The following is a 6,730-nucleotide window of genomic DNA, read 5'->3' as shown; positions in this document are numbered from 1 at the left end:
TTTAATGGTTAAATGATTCCCTTTTCTCTGTAATAATAAAACAGTACCTGTACTTGATCCCGACTAAGATATAATTACCCCTTATTGGGGGCAGAACAGCCCTATTGGGTTTATTTAATGGTTAAATGATTCCCTTTTCTCTGTAATAATAAAACAGTACCTGTACTTGATCCCAACTAAGATATAATTACCCCTTATTGGGGGCAGAACAGCCCTATTGGGTTTATTTAATGGTTAAATGATTCCCTTTTCTCTGTAATAATAAACAGTACCTGTACTTGATCCCGACTAAGATATAATTACCCCTTATTGGGGGCAGAACAGCCCTATTGGGTTTATTTAATGGTTAAATGATTCCCTTTTCTCTGTAATAATAAAACAGTACCTGTACTTGATCCCAACTAAGATATAATTACCCCTTATTGGGGCAGAAAAGCCCTATTGGGTTTGTTTAATGGTTAAATGATTCCCTTTTCTCTGTAATAATAAAACAGTACCTGTACTTGATCCCAACTAAGATATAATTACTCCTTATTGGGGGCAGAACAATCCTATTGGGTTTATTTAATGGTTAAATGATTCCCTTTTCTCTGTAATAATAAAACAGTACCTGTACTTGATCCCAACTAAGATATAATTACCCCTTATTGGGGGCAGAACAGCCCTATTGGGTTTATTTAATGGTTAAATGATTTTTAGCAGACTTAAGGTTTGGAGATCCAAATTACAGAAAGGTCCCGAGCATTCTGGATAACAGGTCCCATACCTGTACTTGTTTATAGGCAAAATGACCTATCTTACATAGGTATCATGAAATATTGGATATTTAAGCCTGCCCTTTTAATGGCCATAATTCTATATCATTTGTATAACCCCTAATCAAATCTGTCGGAAAAGTCAGAAGTCATTTGTAGACTAAGGGGCACATTTACTAACCCACGAACGGGCCGAATGCGTCCGATTGCGTTTTTTTCGTAATGATCGGTAATTTTGCGATTTTTTTCGGCGTCTTTACGATTTTTGCGTAAAAACGCGAGTTTTTCGGCGTCTTTACGATTTTTGCGTAAAAACGCGAGTTTTTCGTAGCCATTACAAAAGTTGCGCAAAGTCGCGATTTTTTCGTAGCGTTAAAACTTGCGCGAAACGTCGCGCCTTTTAAGTTTTAACGCTATGAAAAAGGCGCGACTTTGCGCGCAAGTGTTAACGCTACGAAAAAATCGCGACTTTGCGCAACTTTCGTAATGGCTGTGAAAAACTCGCGTTTTTACGCAAAAATCGTAAAGACGCCGAAAAACTCGCGTTTTTACGCAAAAATCGTAAAGACGCCGAAAAAATCGCAAAAAATACGAAAAAGTCGCAAATGTTCGTTTCCAATCGGAATTTTTCCAATTCGGATTCGAAATCGTGTCTTAGTAAATCAGCCCCTAAGGGTAAGTTATGTAATGGGAATACAATCATTGTAACGATTATAATCAATATTAATGCTACAAGCTTTTTATTGTCAGCAGTTATTGTAATGTATTTGAAAAGAGCTTTTTAATTATTCATTTAATGCGCCTAAATGATAAACATTTTTTCAATTAATGTATTACATTTCGGCACGGATGACTGACCATTAGTATTGATAGTGTGCATATCCTATTTTGTCTTGATACAATTGTAATTTTTTTTGCTAGATATTTTCCTATTTTCCTGTATCTATTTAGGCTTTGTATAAAGGGTATTAAAAAGTTCTCCGTTTTGCTTCCTTCTGGGGAGTTCTAGGCATAAACCGGTAACTGTACACCTGGCATATGACTATGGAGGCTACGACTAACATCTTTGGTAATTGCGTTTGAAGCTGCCATTAGCTTGTAGTTGGCATATTCCAATGAGAACACATTTGGTTTTAAATATCTAAGCTTATGAATTAGTCAGCTGTTTACATATTCACTACAGGCAACAAGCATTGGTCACTGGATGACTGCCATGCTGCCATGTCCTAAGTGCTTCACTTACATTATGCTGAGCAGAAATTCTCGAATATGTTCCAGACTCTATAGCCACGGGAACCCAAATGCTATTCCTTAATTCTGATGATACATATAGCAATATTAGTTTGTAGATCTGAGATGCGTGTAATCATTTCTAGGGTATCATTTAACTCCTTGAGGATTGGTTAGGTATCATACAAATTTGAAAATATTCAATAGTCAAATTTAAATCCGTTGTTGTCAGAATTTTTTTGGTTTAAACCTCGGCTGCACGACCAGCTTTTGTTCATAAAAGGTTATAGCTACAGAAAAACATTGGTGTAAAACCAATCAACCACCATTCCCAAAATATCCAATATAGCAAATAAGTGATGTCCTTAGCTGACCTCCTACTTGAGCTTTCAAGGTTATCAGTTTGATCATTCAAGCATTTCTGCCAAATCTCCATCAGGTCTTAAGTTCAACTCTGCCATTGGCTCAGGAGGAGTCAATGCCACAGTTTGGAACCACCGGTGTAAACAGACCATGAATCAAGCAAAACAAATTTGATTTGTATTGAATCATCAAGATCACCGTCTCCTCATTTTGCCCTAAACAATTGTTCTTACAGAAGAGGAATGCCTAGGGTGTTGCCAATAATAAATGGTATCTGTATCACAAGTCATGTAGAAACCCTGTTTATCTAGCCCCATGACCTTATAACACAGCCAATGGACTGCTTGGCTATTCTAAACACAATATGGATCATACCATAATAAGGATCATTTAAGTGTAGTTTAAGTGTAGCAAATGGTTGCAGTTATTGTACATAAAAATGCAATATATTAAAGTTATTTGCATTTAAAGACACGTTACACTTCCTCATAGTTGTGCTGAGTGCCTGTTCGTTCTGATAATCGTGCACCAATTGACCAGGGGAAACCTGTAGCTACTGCCTTCCTTGAGCTACACGCTTCCCATGGAGTTCCGCCCTAATTGCCACAGCAATTCAACACTGAATGCTGCCAAATAGACTTATTTTCAGAGAATCAGTCTGATTTACTGCAAAATTGCACTCATTTTAATATATTGGCATCAGAAAGGATTTTTGTGCCATGTAACTACTTCCTAACACTAGTGATGAGCGAATTTTTTCGCCAGGCATGGATTTGCAGTGAATTCCCGGCTTTCAGCATTGGCGAAACCTCCGCGAAAATTTGTCGTGGAAAAATTTGTCGCTCTAATTTTTTTTTCGTTGCGTGTCAAATTGGGCATGGTTGCGTAAAAAAGGGCGTGGTCACATAAAATTTGGGGACGGTCATGGCACAAAAGGGCGAGCACACGTCAAAAAAGGCATGGGCGACAAAAATATAGACACAGGTGAAAAAAAATTAGATGCGGGTAAAAAAAAAAAGACGCGGACGGCAAAAGAAAATGCGCAACAAATGCATTCTGCAAATTTTTCACCATTTCGTCAATTTTATGGTGAAGCAAAACAGGACAGATTCGCTCATCACTAGCTAACACTACAGAAGCTTGACACAAACTGCTTTTGAACAGGTTTAATAATGAAAAACTGAAAAAACAGGAACAGGCAGAAAACAATTCCAAAGGGCAGGCAATTGGTCTGGGCAAGCGGCACTTTCTGACAATAGGCACAAGGTCGGGGTGGGCGGCAGCAAGCAGAAATTCAATAACAGGCCAGGGATCAGAATCCAGGGAGCCAAAACCAGAATGGAACAAGGGGAGGTCAGGAACTGGCTTATAGAACAGGATACTCGGACAGGATACTTAGGAACTCGTGCGGCTTGAGTAAGGCAGGAAGGCTAATGATCCAGCACCGGCTGTAGGAGGAGGCAGGTTTATAAAAAATGAAACAAGGAAACCAACTGCCTCCAATTGCCTCAGGCAGACGACTCTCACAATGCTGCTAAAATTATGGGGGAGACACTGCATTGTGGGTACAAAACATGGTAACGGCATCTAAAATTGCACTTTGCACACTGCATTTGCGGAATGAAAATGACCCCTGATACGAGACCTGTGGGATTTAATAAACGACTTGTAAGCAACCGGCCTGAGAGAAAAGGCTAAAACTGCAAGCTGTGTCAGTGGTACCATATGTGATTAACTGACTTGTGGAGAAGGAGAAACAAAGAAGAGTGCAGTGCATTATGGGAATTAAAATTGTGGCTGGAACATGTATGAGCAGCGGAGGGAATAGCAAGGATTAGTGATGAGCGAATCTGTTCCGTTTCGCTTCGCCGAAAAATTCGCGAATCTTTCAAAAGATCCGCGAAACGGCGAAAAATTCGCGAAACATCGAAAATGTCGTGCGACAAAAACATTTGTCACCCGCGGCTATTATTTTGTCGCGTGGCTATTGTTTCGTCGCCCGCAGCTATTTTTTTGTCGCGCGGCTATTAGTTTGTCGCGCGGCTATTGTTTCGTCGCCCGCGGCTATTGTTTTGTCACGCGGCTATTGTTTCGTCGCCCGCGGCTATTGTTTTGTCGCGCGGCTATTGTTTTGTCGCGCGGCTATTGTTTCGTCGCCCGCGGCTATTGTTTTGTCGCGCGGCTCTTATTTTGTCGCCCGCGGCTCTTATTTTGTCGCGCGGCTATTGTTTCGTCGCCCGCGGCTATTGTTTCGTTGCGCGCTATTGTTTTGTCGCGCGGCTATTATTTTGTCGCCCGCGACTATTCTTTTTTGACGCCAGCGACAATTTTTGGACGTGCGGCGAATTTTGCCGCGGCGAAATTTTTCATCCGTTTCGCGAAACAATCCGCCAATGGCAAAACGCGGAAATTCGCCGCGAATCCATGCCTTCGCGAAACTTTCCGCCCATCACTAGCAAGGAACAGTCAGACACTAGTTTCAGTAGCAATTTCATTTAAAAATCACTTTTAAACCATTGAATGTTTTAAAGTTAGTACACATTAAATAATTGCTTATAATTACAACTTTTTTTTGTTTGTAGGTGGAGTTGCCCTGTAAGCAGAGGTCTGATTTGCCGTTTGAATCTTTTCATTTACACAGGTCCATATAGCCACATATATAACATGAAGAAGCACCTACCATCCTAGCATAACATTAAGAAGGGTGAGAAAGTATTGAGCCTAGCAGCAATGCAATTTGTAACTGTCACGCTCAGCAATGAGAGACGAAAAGGGCACATTTGACTGCGGCCAAATACAGCTGGAGGGATGAATACCAATATGGAAATATAGTATATAGTTACAAACTGCTCCAAAAGTGAACAATAACAAACAAAGAAACAGGATATAAGAATAGTGAGTTCATATTTGGGGCATATCATCAAATAGAGGTGGGTCCCTGGTATGTTTTTATTGATTTTGGCTAAAAATAAAAACCCTTGGGTGGCAGATGTTTGACTTCTGTGATATTTAACTTAGGGGCATATTTATTATGCTGTGTAAAACTAATTCGGCAAAAAAACGGAGTAAAAAGCTGTGTAAAATAAATGGAAAAGATCGCTGTCTGAACGCCGGATATTACGCTGTTTTTTCCGTAAGTTCCGTTGGAAGAAAAAACACGTAAAAAAAATTAGGCCGATTTTACACTGTTTTTACACGGCGCAGCCTGGCGATGTGTGGCCGTTTTTTTACACAGCATAATAAATATGCCCCTTTGTGTAGTGTTTTTCCATGTTTGTATCCTGCTTTAGTCTAGCATAGAGCTGTATAAACTGTGGGGGAGTAACTGTATTCATAAACTCATAAATGTGTCTCGCCACAAATCAATAATATACACATATAAATTATCCCTTCATTGTGTCTGCAAAACAGATACAACAGCAGATGGTTATTAGTTTTATATAGGGATCCCAGATATCTGCCGAATGAATTGCTGTTTGTAATGCTACTCATTGGCTCATAGTCACTGTATTCTTCACATCTGTAGAGAGAGAGTTAGCTGGAGTAACCCTTGCCAAGGGCAGTGATATTTATTCCGCTGTTAATAAAAGCAGCAAGAATGGAGCAGAACTGCTGGGCAAGGTAGGGTTGGCCTAGTATAAAATGGTTCACTCTGTGCAGTTCATCTCCCTTCATTTTTATGTCTAGTGGTGTCCTCAGAGCATCATTTAACTTTAGAAAGCTTACTTGCAAGTACAGGTATGGGACCTATTATCCAGAATGCTTGGGACCCAGGGTATTTCGGATAAGGGATCTTTCCATAATTTGGATCTCCATACCTTAAGTCTACTAAACATCATTTAACCATTAAATAAACCTAATAGGATTGTTTTGCCTCCAATAAGGATTAATTATATCTTAGTTGGGATCAAGTAGAAGGAACTTATTATTACAGAGAAAAAGGAAATGATTTTTAAAAATTAGGATTATTTTCTTATAATGGAGTCTATGGGAGATGGTCTTTCTGTAATTTGGAACTTTCTGGATAAGGGATCCCATACTTGTACAAAAAATGCCATACTTTGTATACCTGTTTGTACTGTAAATATTTGTAGTAAATTTGTGGGTGAATCTGTCCTGTTTTGCTTCGCTGGTAAATTCATGAAACTGCTGAAAAATTTGCGAAATGGCAAAAAAATCCCAAAATGTGGCTACTGCACAACTTTCTTGCTGCATGTCTTTTTTTGGACACAACTTTGACTTTTTTTGACATGACCACAACTTTTTTTGGCTCACTTACTACTCTGTGATTATTTGGCAGTTTCCCACAAAAAAATTTGGCAAAATGGCAGATTTTCATAGCGAATCCATGCCTGACAGAAAAATTTGCTCATCGATATCCA

This window comes from Xenopus tropicalis, chromosome 2 (genome assembly GCF_000004195.4).
Source record: "Xenopus tropicalis strain Nigerian chromosome 2, UCB_Xtro_10.0, whole genome shotgun sequence".
In the NCBI taxonomy this organism is placed as follows: domain Eukaryota; kingdom Metazoa; phylum Chordata; class Amphibia; order Anura; family Pipidae; genus Xenopus; species Xenopus tropicalis.
Note: the sequence above shows the minus strand (reverse complement) of the source record.